Below are 16,729 nucleotides of genomic sequence, written 5' to 3' on the forward strand. Positions count from 1 at the left end.
TAATAGGCTTCAAGCAAGTAGATATACAGAGTGCATAGCCCGGGTATTATTTCATTAGATACTATCATGTTAGTTTTGAAGAGATTTAAATTGATGTCTTTTTCTCTGATGGACCAAGCTACTTTGTAACAGGAAGAACTATGAGAAACCTGTAGTTATTATGAAGGCCTAATGGACTATGTTCAGCATTGCTCTTCTTCCCAGATACCTCTTACATGTAAAAAAACCTGCCCAGTATTTTTCTCTGAGCAGCTGCATTTCACCTCTTACCCTGGTGCACTCTCACAGTCAAAGTCTTTTCTCCATGTACAAGTCAGGCCATGAAGGATGAATTGCTCAGACATAATGGTGGGATTTAGAAAACCTGAGTCTTTGCCCAAAATTCAAGGAGATTGTTTGGAAACCTGTTGTGCATCTTTCATTAAGATGGAACAGAATATCTATGGGCCTGTTATTGCTGGTGCTTTGTGTAAAATCTGAATTGGAAAAGAAAATTTGAAGAATAAATAATAGGGAAATCGTTATGTGTGGGAAGAATTAAAGCAGCTGTTATGTTGCTTGTTTTTATAAGAGCTGGAATTTGTTTCCAGCCTGTTTATGAGAATTTTTGTGATGTCGTTCTCTTGTGTAATCAATATCTTCTAAAAACTAAATGATGAGGGGTTCAACAGGGCTCAGACATGGTCCTGGCCACTATTTTTTTTTTTTTTTTGGCTTCAGAAAAAGAAGTAGTTAAAGCATTGTTTAATTAAAAAAAAATAATCTTATCTATATTACTTCGTGTTGTCTGACTGTCTGTACATACTGGCAGTAGGAAAGCAAACCATGTTAGCTGCAGAATAAATGGTGTTGTGTATGTTGGCAAAGGGAATTTCTAATTATCCACTCTATTCTGCTGGAGGATTCTCTTTCTGAGGCAAAACTCTAGTGAGACTTCTTTGGAATGTTATGGTCTCTTTGACTGGAGAAATCTGAGGTATTCATATTTCCAGCTCACCACTTGGTCAAGAACCTACAGGTCTGCATGTAGAGTGAATAACCTTTCTCTTATCTGTTATGCTGGAGAGTTGTTATTGTCTTGCAGAAATGAATTGCTCTCAATCCAAGACTCTTGCAATAGCAACATTTTTAAGCTTGCTTTTTCACACCAGCCAAATTAATGCCAGGAAACTTGTAATGTTCTTAGCAGCATATGGTTTTTGCATTCACTTTTCTGTAGAATTAAAAACAAAACCAAACCAAACCTCCCAAAACAACAAACCAAGTAAGCTATTGAAGTTTTACTCTTTCTTAATTTTTTTTTTAATTTTTTTTTATTTTTTTAGTACTCACATTCCTGTATAACTGCAAATACTGGATATACTAATTTGACAACACCTTTCTAGCTATTTTCTTTACTCAGAAATACAGTTCTCCTTTAAAATTTTGAAGACTTACATTCAGGCTGTGAAAATATGATTTCTGATAAACAGTATCTGTCATTGCTCCATATGCTGTGCTACTGTCAAATCAATAACATAACTTAAAATCTTGGGATAGGATATGGCCAAGGATGTGGTCTGAACCTATAGAATAAACTGCAGTCCTTTTGTATAAACAGGAATGGCATATAAACACCTCCCAGTGTCCCAGTCATACAGAAGTTTGTGCTTTTCAGAAGATTACATTTAACATAATAGTCAAGAAATATCTGTAGTACAGTGTTGGAGTGATCACGATGTTTGTTTTTTTTTTTAAAGATGGACTTTTATTTTTAAAGGGCAAAACACTCTTTCTAAAGAGGCTTTTAGCACTTAATCTTTCCTATGTTACTTAGTCTTTCCTCTTGCTTCTGGGATGCCGTCAGGAATGAGCCTAGATCACAAACTGCATTTTCATTTCCCGCATTTCATTTTTCAGTGGTTATAGTTTTGGAAGCACTTTATGGGTGCATTTAATTTTGCATATCTGTGTAACCTCATATTGTTGTGTTGTAACATGCTCAAGTATCTTGCTGAATTACATTCTGAATACTCAGAAGTTAAATGCTCGAATAACTTACTCCTGCAACTTATCTCCCCTACCCCCAAACTTGGCCCGCTTCTCTCTGCATATCTTTGTATCCACTTTTGAGTACTCTGCAAGACTGATAGCATGTGGATTTGAATTTTTCTTCCTTTCTTAGGCACAAATTTCTGTTGTGATCTTGAACAAATTTTGGAAACTGTGAGAAATGTGGAATGACTTTGACTTGTTATCTCCCAGCCATCAGTGCAGTCACTTTAAAGGCAGAAGTTCATTTTCCATCTAATGTTCAGAGAAATGCTTAAATAGCAAGACCAGCTTAATGTTGATTTGGTCAATAGAAACAGCATATATTTATATAGGTTGATGCTTGGATTCAATGATCTCTCTGCTGCAGTCCCTAAAATTGCACTTCCCTAATGCTGGAATGAAGTAATTTTCTTCTCCTTGTTTGGTAGCTGGATGTCCCTGGAAAAGTGGAGTCAAGGAGAAAGTACAAACTGCGATATTTGCATTTCAGTTTTCCGCAGAAGCCTGCACAGGTGAATATGACAACGTCTTTCCAGATATGAATTGGAATGGAATATTCCCCACGTCTCTTGCTGACCCTGGACTGCTGGTGGGGCTTCCTTGTGTGACTGTGGATAGCCCCTTTGCCCATGGACTGGACTGATGGCAAAAAGGTCTGGTGACAAGGATGCTGCTGTAGCCTCAGCCTTCCACTGCAAGTATGTAGCAAGTCTTGGGCTTCCAAATGGAAAGTGACTAGGATCTGCATCTTGTTCCTCAGATGAGTGGCCTTGTGTCACTTGGGTAAGTTAACAGAGGCTCTTCAATATGGTTGTTCTGATGGCAAAGGCTGCTACGAGTCAGAGCAATTTCTGCTTTTGAAATCAAAGGGGATGTTTAACATCTAACATCTGTTTCTTAATTAACGGTGGCCTGGTTACAAAATAGGAATGTGCGCATATGTGTGTTCTCTGGTGCTTATACTAAAATTCCTGTTGTGGTTTATGAGTTGATGGCTTGTGGCTAGACTGGCCACTGACTCACCTTAGGAGCCTTCTACACCAAAGAACGTGGAACTGGCAGGGCTCTTCTGACCTGCTTCAGTTACCTCTGAAATACATAACTGGAAATGCTATAGCATGTTTAGCACACTGATTTGACTTTTGATTCCAGCTGTTGGTGAGGCTCAGGTAGCAATTGCTATGTTTTGGTTTTTTTTTTAGCAGACTACTGCTCTTTCTCCTCTCCTCAAAGGAGAAATCAGTGTTTCCATTGATTGCATTGTTTTATTGAGGGGAACTTTCAGGTATAATTAAAAGATCAGAGCTGATTTAATCTTGACGAGTAAAAAAAGCACAGTTCTGAAAGCATCAGCTGTGAGCTGACCTGCAGTTGCCAGGGATAAACAAGCTTCCTTGGCAGGCAGAAAGGAAGAGATAGATAGGCAGTATGAGGAGAAGGAAGAAGGAAATGTTCCCAGCAGCACTGCAGTCCAAATTCCTCTTCCTCCATCCTATCAAGCTGTTGCTAATGAATCATCTGATCTGAAATACCACATTCTTATAAGCTCTGTGTCAATATCATCTTTATCCCTTGTTGTTTCCCAGTTTCCGGGGTTTCTCCAGGCAGTCATTACTTTTCTTTTGGTTTCAAAGGCAGAAAAATTGCAGTCTGAACATCTAGTGACTGGTACTTTGTGGAACATTGTCTCACCCTAGATGAAGCTGTCTAAGTGTAGGCTATACCTCTCTGTATGGCAGAGGTAAGTTCCACCACTGCCCGCATCACTGTGCCTGGTCAAGGAATCATTACTCTGGGGCTGCTCAGACAATGCTGAGGGATGAGATGTGCTACACAGGAAGCCCAGGTCTCTTTCCAGTATCTGCTGAAAATTCATCTTCAACACTACTTACAGCCCTGGAGAAAGTGTTGGAAACAAGTGAGTGTGGAAACAAGCCCTATTAGTAAATGCATAAGCAGGATGAACCTTAAAGTCTCCGGAATCAATAACTGGTACTTCTACTGCTCTTCAACACTGAGGGTGGAAAGATGATAATTCCTTACCTGTTTCCTCCCCTGTAAATACAGACATAGACATTCAGGTCATGAGCTAAAATATTGTAAGATGAATTTGCTTTGTACTTGTCAGTACAGATCTGCACACTTGTTGAGTTCAGGCCTTTTGAATTCCCTGCCTAACCTGGAAATACTGAGAGGTTCAGATATGCAGGTCTGTTTTGCTAGAGGAGCTGCCTAGCTTGAGCCCAGCTATATGCAGAACTGAATACCTAAATTGTACATTTAATCTCATTAAAGAGCAGACAAAAACACACAGACACCACCAACAAAAAAAACCACCACAAAACATAAGGTATTGAACTACTTTTCTTAATTTTTGCTGCATCTGATTAGAGATCAGTGAGTGTGCTGGTGAGTTTCACCTACAGAACCTGAGAGGCTCAGGAGAAGCCAAAGGGAAAAAAAGTTGTAACTCTGGCAGAAGTGGAGCTCTGCTTTGTACCAATGACCTCTGTCATCTGCTCTACTGCTCTCCAAACAACACCATAATGATATGAATGAGCCCTCACGTTCTCACCAGTTTGGGTAGAGGAAAGCTAGAGATAATTTGTAATGGGTATGCATCATTTCCTCCTGCCTTGGCTATTGTGTAGAGTCAGCAAGTAGAAAATTAGGAAATTGGAAAGTCTCATTTGCATAATAGGAAATTGATCTTCACAGTGCTAGTATAACAATAGGAGTCTTTCATGTCACTCTTACCACTACTGCAACACACCACCCACCACCTCACTGTGCTCACATCCACTGTTTGGTCTCCATAAATATTCAGAAAATGTCAGTGGATGCCAGTGGGTGCTATTTTTTTTCTGCATGAAGGAAGCCACTTTCACACTTTTTCTTCATAAACGTTTCCATATCATGTGGCATTTTTTTCAGACTGCCCTTCTTCTGCCATCTGTCACGTGGCAAGAAAACATAACAGAATACTGGCAGGAAGGTTTGGCCTCTACTCTCACACTACCAGTATCAGCCTCTGACATCATAGGCCAACATAATAAAGTAGGAAGCGTTAGTTTTGGAGCAGCCGTTATAATTTGTCACCCACAGGGAAGTTCAGCTCAGCCCTATGTGTTCTCAAGGGCTTTGGGAGGAAGTCATATTTCAAGCAAAAGGTCAAGAAGGAGCAGCTGTAGCAGGCTGATAGCCAGCTGTGATAAGAGATCAAACACAGCTGAGCAAATGCAAACATCAAAATAGTGCCAAAGCAGCAGGTCATGGTAAAATTATGGACAGTAGCAGAGACTCCATCTGTCCTGAGAATCTACTCAATCTTGACATAAGTCTTTAATTCTTTTCCCAAAATTGTCAGATTTAATATCTGTCAATTTCTGTAACAATCAGGCTTTTCAAAGCCTCCTTTTTCAATGGAGTAGAAAAATAAAATTGCTGTGTCAAGAGGGAGCTTTAGAATTACATGAAGTGTAAAGTCAAGTCAACAACCAAAAATCTCCAAACTGAGAGTTCTGTTTAAATAAAATACCCACACAAACAAATCAAAAAGCAAAAACGAAAACAGTGTAGAGCTGTAAACCTAAAATACATCTTGAAAACTTCTTGCTTCCTCTGTTTAGAATGTGGGCACTGCATTTGTTTTAAAAGCTTTCCTTTCAAAGCAGTTTATGAAATGTCACCATATGTAACAGCAGCATTTAGAAAGTGCCATGGAAATGGAAACTCCAGTCCTGTTTTGTCTTCACAATGCTTGTCTTTCTATTCCCACAGAAATATTAAAAGGTTAAAATTTAAAACAGAGCTTATCACTGTGAGATAGTGTATATCACTTCTAGAAGTATTCCTTCTGTGTTACTTGTTTTTCTTTCTCGAGACACTTCAGCAGCTGGTTGAAGATGCTGACCTGTAAGCCTAGCTCTGTGGATGTAACCATGCCGTTTGTTCCTGGCTATGCAGTTTGGTGGAAACTGGAGACTATGCTTCATCTTTGTCTCTAAAGGGTATTTTGGCCAAGGGCACCATGTTGAGATTTCATTCTTCATGTGCTGAGTTTATTTATTATTGAAATATTGAAAGTGTGAAGATCTCATTTCGTTTTATTAATCTTATTCTGCATTAACATAGATTCTGAATGAATGTGCTGGAGGCACCTTTGGAGCAGACAGCAGTATACCTTAACATTTAATAATGAGAAGTGAGGAGTACCATGCCCAGTCTTCAAAAGGATATTATTCCTTTTTGTTCTGCTTTTATCCATATGACCATGTGAGGGGAGGACTGGGGCAGGGCATGAATTAGGGCACTGCACTGTGAGCATTCAATTGCTAGCATGCTCCCACGCAATATTTTGGTTAGTGGCAACTAGTGTGTTTCCAGGTAGTGAACTGATGTGGTTCATGCACACTGAACCTAGTCAGATGAGCATACTGGCCCCAGAGTATTCCTATTAGTCAGTTTGGACTGAGATAGTCTTTTGTGGGTGTAAAGTAAGGGAGAGTGATGTGAGACATGGTAAAGCGTTTAGTCTTAGAACCAGACAATGCTGTGCAATTGTAGCCTTTGATCAGTAGGTTTGTTTGAAAGTATCTTGTTAGTTTTTGCAAGATATGGGTCAGAATCTTAGCTGTAATTTTGCTTAAAGAGGCTTCACTTCCTCTTTTTTTTTTTTTTTTTTTCCTAAGCTTTACTGCACTTTACTTCCATCACCTTATTTCCCTGAATTTCTGTGCAGCAGTTGCCTTCTTTTCTCTGAATAGTGAATCACTAAATAGCAGTAAGCTTGTTTATAAGACTTGCAAGGACCTTCCTTCAAAGAGAAACTGGACTTCATGCGCAGGTCATTCTCCTCCTCAAGCAGCCATGGCAAACTGCTCAGTGGCAGAGTGCTGGCCTGAAGTCACCAGAAAGGGAACTGGACTGTTAACAATTATAGCCACAAATACCAAGAAATTTCACCATCTCTGCCTTAGGATACTATGGTCAACTTCTGTTTACATCAGCAGAAAAACTCTTCCTTTTGAAAGAACCGCTGAGCAGAACCATTACTCAGAAAGATAAGTCATGCGTTGACTCACCAACACTTCTTGTGTTTTCCTTGGAGATTTTTGAACTATTAGACCTTCTGAAAGAAGATCACATATTGAAATGATGGAAGAAGACAGTGTGACCTGTCTTCTTGGTCACCAGTTGGCTGGTGGTTTGGTGTATCTGTCATCGGCTTATTGCTGTTGCTTAATTCTAGAGTATAGTGACCCATCCATGGGAGAGTACTAGCAGTGCAGTTGCACAATTTTCATATGGCAAGCCTACTTCAGTTTACATTTTGGGCATTATGCAGATGTAATTTTTGGGACAAAAATCCTCTTCCAAAGATGAAACTAAGGTGGTAACTCTAATCTGCTGCCCACTGGCATATCTAGCAACTTGTTTTCAAATGCTAATCTATTTTGCTGCATCCCACTCAGCATGACAGCTGTGGTGAGAACTGAGTCAGATTCTTTGGTGACTCTGAAATTTGTCATCACATGTAGCAGAGTTCCACCACAGTATTCTTTTCGAAACAGGCTTCTGATGGTCTCCCAAGGGGTTATCTCCTGTCTGAACCCCAGTGGTCAGGCCTCCACACCACATATGTGTAACTTTAAATCTCTTGCTGGATTTCCATTGTTTTCCCACAAATATCCTATGAGTAAGTAATGATATTCTAAGTGCTACATTGTTGGAATGCTTTCTACTTCAGTTTTGTGAACTTCTACCAGTTTCACTGAGAGACGTTGCAGAGGCAATTGCCCAGTTGGTAAAAACAGTTAAAATGAAAAGATAAAGACAAGATATAACTCTCCCAAGCACTGGACTGCTCTGCTTTTCCAGGCAGATTAATTAAAAAACATAAATTACCATGGATCATTCACTTCATTCCAAAGTCTACGCTATAAAATCAGACAGATAAGTCTTCCCAGGAGCAGCATTTTCCCCTTTGCCAGTGCTGAGCTCAATAAAAAACCGTAACTAAGCTGATTATGCTGATGGAGGAAGAAAGCAGAAAAACTATAGTACAGTTTGGGAAGTTTGAAAAAAACATTTTATTTTTTAAAATTCATTTATCTTTCTCCTCTCCTGTAGTGTACTGACTGACCTGTCCTCAGGCTGTGGGGGCTGCTGGAGTAATCATTTGTTTCTACACAAGCAAACCATACTTGGAACCTGTTTGCCACCTCAGAATTTTATGACAGGTGAGAAAGGATGAGGCTTACTGGAGTCTTATTACTTCCTTTTAGGCAGAAATAATCACTACTTTCCAATGTGGGATGAAGGTCCCCACAAGGTAATGTTGAGCTGCAGATGAATGGGAGGTGATGCTCTTACTTCCATGGCTCCGTTTCCTAGGCATTATGGCTAGCTGGGGCTGCTTCCGATCTGTACTGGGCCTCAGCTTGCAGTGCTCAAAAGTAGGCTTCAGCTCCTTTGAATGACGTGGAATAACAAACGGGAGCAGCAGAGCTTGTCACTGAATAAATAAATTAAAAATATGTAAAACAGAATAATAATAATAATAAAAATAAATAGACAGTTGCTTCCTAAGTATTCTCTTTGGAAAAAGAAATCAGACTTAAGGAGCCTCCTTTGCTCAAGGTTTCTTTATCACCACACTGTTCAAAGTAGCAACTATGCAACTTCTGTCACTGCTAAAATATAACTGATTTTAACAGAAAATGATGCCCAGCAGAAATATAAAGGAATAAGTTTTAGTCTGGCCTTTACCAATCTGCTTTTCTTGCTTTTAATAGTGCTTTTTGATTGCTGGGATTCTGTATTTCTAGAACTTCATTGTTCCCTTCAAGCAACTAGGTTGTTGTACTAAACTTGTGGCTGCAGCATGTGGTTTTCAAGCTTAAAGAACAAAATCCATGGGTCAAGTATTTGTGATGAGTCACAATGTGCTTTAGAAAATGAGACATCAGTCAGAGCTTGGACTAGATGATTTCCAGAGGTCCCCTTCCAAATCCTATGATATTGTGGTTCTCTTATGGCTTGTTTGTAAAGTTAGGTGTATTTTCATCAGTAACACAGATGTTACTCATAACCTAACTGCCCTAAGATGTTCTGTGAAGCAGTCCCTGACATCTGAAAACCTAGGTCTGAGTATTTATTGTAAAAACTCTTCCAAGGGCCTACGTTGTGAGATAATTATGCAGTTGCAATTGAAAATAACGTAATATTAGACTTCCATCTGAGAATGCTTTACATCGGGTCACTGTGTTGTCTTATTTCAATTTCCCAATGGTAAACAAAGTCAGAGAGATTTCTTTGTTTTAAAATATGCATTTTAATTTGTTTATTATGTGTCCCTCTATTTTGATGGTAAATTCAGTAGCTTTTAAAATTAGATGAGCATTTCTGTAAGATGATAATTTAAGGCAGTGCATTAATCATTTAAGATCTTAAAGCTCCCATTATTTTCACAGCACTAAGAAGGCGATGGTGAGGTGTCCTATGGAGATTGTTACTGATGTGTTTTTGTAATCAGGTGTTATTCATTTCAGCAAATATCTGTTATAGAGTATCAGCAAAAGTTACTACATAGAACATTTTTATGAGCAGTCAGCAGTTTGCTGAGGCTAGCCTAGTGACTGTATAACAAACTGCAGTTGTAGTTTAAGACATGGTCCAGTTTCACCATCTTGTGCTCATTTTAATGGTAAATAAAGACCAGTTATTTTTTTTCCCTTCAGGAACCTGTTCTTTCTTATCCAGTGTATTCTTAAAGAGTTTTACAGCTTTACATTTGGTGTGTGTAAAAGTCTTAGTTAGTCAATTAGATAAGTGATTGTTATGCCTGGGATCCAATGATTTTTCTTCTGTCCAATTCCTGTTAAAACAAACTGAAAAATTTCCATCATTCCTCTCAGAACTGAACCATGCTCTGTATGTATAACAAAACTCATATGGTTTACAAGGCAGGAAATAAAGTTATAGTTTGCATTTGCTTACAAAGGAGGAAAGTAAAAGCAGCTACTCTCAGCAGCTACTAAATGGAGCTTATTGCTTGAATTGTTTCTAGTTCAGGGCTGTCAAGGGAGAACACAGTGTACTGGCTACATGTGGTTCCATTCATTTTCTTTGATAAATAAGATAGAGAAGATTTACCCTTTGAGACAATCGAGTATCTCCCCAGATAGATAAAGGAGAGAAAGAAAAGGAGCACAAAAGAAATGTTTTTCAGCATCTTTACATTACCCTTTATACTTTGTAGTTTTAGTTTTAGCAGAGCAGCTCTTCTTGATGAAGGATCTATGCACCAGTGCTATCAGCTAAGAGATGCTCATGTTAAGCAGAGTTCTTACTGTGCCAAAGCTTTCCTTCAGTTTTAAAATATTTTGGGCTAATGATATCTGTGGCAAACTAAAGCAAGATGCAGAGTTCATCCTGTGGTTAAGACGTAGAAGGTGTCTCAGACCAAGTGGTTCTGAGATGTCTCATGTATTTATTGCATACCATTCCCACATATGTAACACTTATAGATGTAGATAGATATAATGGTGTAGATATGATGCTAATAAAATATTTCTTAACGTGATAAAAATGTTTAACATTTAAGCTTTTGGTTTCAGCTTACTAATTTCACTTACAAGACACTTCTAAATGTAAAGGAGTTTTTCCCAGTCATGAATTAGAAGTCCAGAAAAAAGATGTGCAGTAGATGATTGTGGTTTTCTTTCTTTTTTTTTTTTCTTCTTTTTTTACTCTGATTCCCACACTTTTGTTACACCTCAAAAAGCACTGACATTTGAACACTTGGAGAACATCCATCTTCGCTTGTAAAACTGAAATTCATCTATGACATCTGGTGTAAATAAATTCCTTCTAGATGCTGAAATCTTGGTTGTTTGAAATACTTTGCAAATTTTCCAAGGTTAAATTGTTTTCCTTGCCCAATCAAGCCTTATGTTTGACTGGCGTTAATGAATATCATGGATCTGGAGTAGAAACACCATCCTGTTTTACTTGAATTAAAATGGTTCCTATATGTGTATGCCCTCTCAGCATGAAGTACTTCAAACAGCACATTTCCTCAAAGAGTCCTACTGACATTTTTCCTGTTTTCCTTTTAAGAAAAACCCCAATGAACACCTACAAATGTATTTAAATGGCTCTCAGCACTTAGATTAGTGGATTAGGGATGACAGCAGTGTTACTGTAACCCAACTATGGTGTCTTTCTTTAAGCTGCTGCAACAAGGAAAAGGCAAATTGCTTTGGAAACTGGCTTGGTTCCTGCAAAGGCAAGGGTGTGTTTAAATGTTTTTTTTCAGCACAAGTTGGTAAAATCATAGCTTCTGCCTGGATTGTGAGGCCTGAGGTAGATGCTCTGTTTGTGGGAGCCATCTGATAATAAATTCTCATCCCATCCAAGCACATTCTTTATGTTTTGTACATCCAGGGGCCATTAGGTTTGGTTAAAAAAAGGATAAACTTTTCAGGCACTCCTGAAGAGGTGGCCTTGTGCTTGAAAACTCACTTATTGTTTAGTTACCACTGTGAGGCCAAAAAAAGATTTGGCATCTCGTTTAGAGAATTCTCTTGCTTTTTACATGCTGTCTAAACACTGTTTGCTATGTAAAAACTGCATCTGGCTTGAAAGATGAACTACTGCTTTTGCATTTCCTCCTTCCATTTTGTATGTGTGTGCAAACTCCCAGGCAATATTATACTTAAATTAAAAGAAATGTAAATTGACAGGTGCAAATCAGAGCTGTATAATTTGATGCTCATTGGAGACTGCTTTTCACATGAATTTGTATGGAAACAGGTCTGGGAGCCTCAGTTCAGATTTATAATCAAGTATGAATTTCAAGTAATACTTGCTCAATTAGACAGGAATCATATTTGTGGATACCTGGCAATTGCTGTTTGGCTTGGCTAATTGAAGTGCATAGAGTAAATTAGCTGGATGCATGGAGAAAAAAAAAAAAATCAACACAAAAAAGCAGTCAGTATTTGGACTTATAATCAGTGTTTCCAGTTTTGTTGTATGATCTGATCCTGCAAAATACTGCTCACATGCAATCAGTGATAACTATGAGTGCACAGCAGGTAAGTATACAGTATCTCATAGATTGAAGATTGTGTGTTGTTTTTTTCTCACTGTTATTGGGAACAGCTTTCACCTGTTTTGACAACTTTTCAGGTCTCAAACACATCAAGTGGGGCTGAATGGCAGTGGTGACTCAGGATTCCTTTCTCTCCAATGATAACAACTGCATAAACATGGTTAAAGTGAAAATGTCCTCATTGCAAGTGTGTTGAAGTTGATATTTTTAAAGTAAAAGAGACATTTAAAATGCTTTTGGACGACATAATGCCCTCTGGAACTGTCTTATAGAAGACGATGCAAGACCTACTTGTTTCTGTTACTTATATATATTTTTAATTTTGTCTTTCAACTTATCACTGAGTTCCAGATATATCTATATTTCAGCTCTAGGTTGAAACTGCAGCCTTTGGTTGCTTGTTAGATACTCTTTTCTGAAACCAAAACTGAGGACTTTTCTCCAATTACTTTCTATTTTATAGCATGAGGACGATGGGTGCCAGTTCAAGCCTAAAAGACCTAGCTGATTTTCAAGCTTATTTTCTTTATCATCTGGGCTCAGAGCAGCACCATATCATGGCATTTTATCTTTTATAACTGAAGAGTGTCTGTGGTAAATAGTTACTACTTTCAATAATTATCATGATTACTAAATCAAATCCCATGGTGTCTTGGCCCCAGCTAGCAGCCAAATTCTCTCAAGCAAAGTTTGATTAGCTTTGAACACAGGCAATTTCTTGAGCAGGTGACACAAGCCAACCTCTTGGAACTGTTTTGCAGGCTAGGACCTGGTCCTTGAACTGAAACTGGATTCCTGGTGTGGAGAGAAGTGCCCCAGGAAAATGCATCAGTGCTGACCTGAACTTTCCGATGGCCCATCTCACTTCTCTAAATCTTTCAAAGGCTGTTTCTCCATTAAGATAATGAAGGAGTATTTTGGACATACCCTGCTAAAACTTAATCCAAGCTAAGATATGCAAACAAATGGTGGATGCTCTGTATTTGAAGTTCTGCATAATGTTCCTAATGACTTCATTTTGATATCTGAGAATGTGCTAGGAGGTTATTGTTTCCCCACTGTCATGTGATGGATTACAGGTGAGCTCTTGGTGTAACATATATTAACTGGGAGCAAACATTGTATTTAAAGACAGTGGCTCAGTAGGAAAAATGAGATATTTCTGTTGTTTCCTTTCTGAAAAATCTGGTGCATCACTCTCTCTTTTAAGCCATATTTATAAACAGTACTTTCTATATGCTGTAGAAACCATCCCCATACTCCAGACACTGCTTGTTCTTATTTCCCACAGTGAAAGTTATCTTTATTGGAAGGCTTAGAAAAACAATATTTTCTTTCTCTATTTGATTTCTATTTGGTAACTTCTCCTGACTTTTTTGCAAATGGGGCTAGAAAAACCATCCTCCTCTTCTTTCACCTACCCTACCATAAAAAAAAAACAACCACCCAGGTTCACATGATTTCCCCATGTGTCCTTTGTTCCCAGCTTATTCATCCAAGTACTGTTGTGTACAGTTTGGCTAGTAAGGTCTTTAAATTTATTTGGTACCATCATAACTTCTTTTTTTTATATACTGTCACAGCTTTTGTGACTGCCCTGGAAAACTGCAAATGAGTGCACTGTTCAGGCCTCTTCTATCAGTTTAATAACCTTTTGAAAGGATAGTTTTTATCTACATGAATATATATGCACCTAGAAGAGCATCGTCTTTATTTTTTCTTATGCAACAAGTCAGCATGTGCTACAACTTATGAGAAGGCACTTTAGTCTGAAGCTGTCCTAGCCAGATGCATATACAACATCAGAGCCAAATTTTCCACTTGCAAGAATGGATAATGTTCTTTTAAATCAGTAGAAGAGTATCTGCTTTCACTGTTTGTTTCTGAGGCTGTTAGAATCAGCATCTCACTTCTTCTGAACACTAGTTGTGTTAGTCAGTCAAAAATCTACCCTCCCTTCCATTTGATACTTTTCCATTTCCCTTTTTCATTAGAAACAAATGAAGTTAATTTGTTTAAGAAATTTTATTTTATCCTTTTTAATTTTTTTTTTAATAGTACAAGCTCAAGCAAAACATGTAAGAGATATTTATAAGAGAGTTGTTCAAAAACTGGCATAGCATCAACCAAATTAAGTGCATGAGCCAAGTCCAAAATTTACCTTTAAATGATGTCTCATAGAAAGAAACTGAATTGTAGTACTTGATAAGTCCAAGTTTTGATCATCCATTGCTTTAGAAATAATAAATGGCCTAAAAGTGAAAGGGAATGAAAGGTCTAGCAACATTTCTCCTGACATTTGGAAACAAAAAATGCTTGCAGAATCTGGAGAAATAACATATCTATTATTTTATTTTATTTTATTTTATTTTATTTTATTTTATTTTATTTTATTTTATTTTATTTTATTTTATTTTTTATTTTTTTGACATGCTGTGTATCAGTATCAGAATTTTTAGTAGAGTTACCTGTGGTCAAAGTCTTCACTATAGGATGCTGTTCCTTATAAAACAGAACGTTAAAATCCTTAATGAAGGTGAAAGGGTTAGCAATGGTGGACACTCTAGCATGGTCGGTGGTTCTTTTTCATGAAGATATTATTGCCTTTTCAGTATAGATGCTCTGATCGCCTCCATACTAAAGGTCTGATTTTATTTATTTTACTGAAATAAATAAAGTAAATTAAATTTATATATATATATAAAGCCCCTAAATTGACATCCCCAGAATATCCAGATTTGACTCTTGCCTTGTAATCTGACAGAAAGAATGGAGAGGGATCCATGTAAACATAAGCTGATGGAAGTGTATCTGTTGCTCTACAGGACTGTATATGGCAATTACTTTTCTATGATCAGTGTTTCAGTTTCCTGCCGACATAGAAATGTACATATGTTGTGAAGGTTGTTGAGAACACTGCTGAACAGCTACAGAGACATTATGCATTACATCCTGCAGGAGCTCAGTCACAGAGTTAATTCATTTCAGATGCTGAAAGAAGGTTTTGAATTTTCTTCCAAAGAGGCAAGCAACTACTGACACGGGGAATAACTTGTCTCTGCGGGAATGAACATTGCTTGAATAGAAACCTAAATTCAGTCTCATTATTTTGCCATTTTTCATCTAATTCATTAGCAAAGTAGCTAGACAAGGGGCACCCATATGCCTGGGGACATTCCACAGTCACTTTGCTTCTATCTTTTAGCTATGAAAACCTGAAAGAGAGAAGATACTTTATCTGGTATTATGTGTGGTGCTATTAATCCTAATGAGGTTCTCTGGTGCTGACATTCTGGGTTCATGACCAGATAGTGTAAGTTATTAGTGTAATGTACAAGGGCTTGGAAATACTCAAAAAAATCTGTAATAGAAATGTATTGATATCAAAGCTTCTTTAAAGTCTAATTCTTACAAGAATCCAGTATAGCTGTATGATATAAGGATAACAGAAAACCACTTAGCATCCAAAAGCAACAAAAACTGTACAGATTTTTTTTTTTTTTCCAAATTAGTTTGTAAAATTAATATCAAGGTAATATTACAAAAAGAATTCCTATGGGATGATGAGTGCAGCAGAGTGAGATAAATGGAAATTAAGAGAATGATATGGCAGAAATCAAACTTGAAAGCTTTTGCAGTATCTTCTGCGGGTATTCTGTGAAATCCCCAGGCAGGTAGGGAGCTTTTATTATATTTTCAAATTCACTTTCTTTGGACTTCTTGAATCTACTTTAGGTCAAAGTTTAACTGTGTTGAGAACAAAGTTCAGCATGTTGCCTAGGAAAAACCTTCAGAGGTGGAGAAAATAATCTTTTGTTTGTTGATAGTTGGAAGGATCTGTCTCTTGGCAATTTTCTTTGCGAATGACTTTCATAGATATTTCTATGACAGGGACCTCTGGATTAGAGGTCAGGATACTGTGCAGGATGCATGTAGAGTAGCTGTCTTTCGAAGGAGCTTTGGATAGAGGCTTACTGTTTTGCTACAAAGGAAAACTGTTCCAAGCATAAGGATTGGCTTGGTAATGTAAGAAAAGAAGACATTCTCTGGGCTTGGGGAAAAGGGGTTCACTATGTCCTGAAATGACATGTGGTGTTTTGGAGAATGGAGAGTTCATTCTGTAAATTTAGGGGCAAAGCTTTTGTGAAAGGAGATAAATGGAGAAATTATAGCTCTGCAACATATTCCCTCCTGGCAGATCCAGGATTTCATCTGGCACATCCAGACTTGTTTCATATAAAAAAAACAAAACAAAATAAAAACCACTTCCCTCTTGCTAACAAGTGAAATTGCTGTCTAGAATACGTCCCCGTTTCTGTAGTGGCCTCTGAGATATCCCATACTGCAAAGTACATTCCACAGATGACTACACCTTATAAAACCTCTACCAGATTTATGCATATATGCGGTGTGTGCAAACTACATTTCTGTGTAATAGAAACAGAATAGGTATAGCTTTTGAGGAGTATGAGCACTTAAAGTGGCTAATAGAAAACTGTCAGGAGCTAGCACAGTCAGAATAAAAAGAAGCAACAAGAAAATTAAACCAAAACATCAGGCAAGGCAGAAAAAGGC

General features: G+C 37.8%; 1 long non-coding RNA gene across 1 annotated transcript; it reads left to right on the forward strand.

Moving 5' to 3' along the window:
- The first annotated feature begins 2,269 nt into the window (after positions 1-2,269).
- LOC107312002 lies at positions 2,270-14,095 on the forward strand. Its single transcript, XR_001554340.2, has 3 exons — positions 2,270-2,817; positions 8,167-8,276; positions 12,916-14,095. It is a non-coding gene; the product is annotated as an uncharacterized LOC107312002 (long non-coding RNA).
- Positions 14,096-16,729: the final 2,634 nt, after the last annotated feature.

The sequence above is a fragment of the Coturnix japonica genome, chromosome 3 (genome assembly GCF_001577835.2).
Source record: "Coturnix japonica isolate 7356 chromosome 3, Coturnix japonica 2.1, whole genome shotgun sequence".
NCBI classification, from domain to species: domain Eukaryota; kingdom Metazoa; phylum Chordata; class Aves; order Galliformes; family Phasianidae; genus Coturnix; species Coturnix japonica.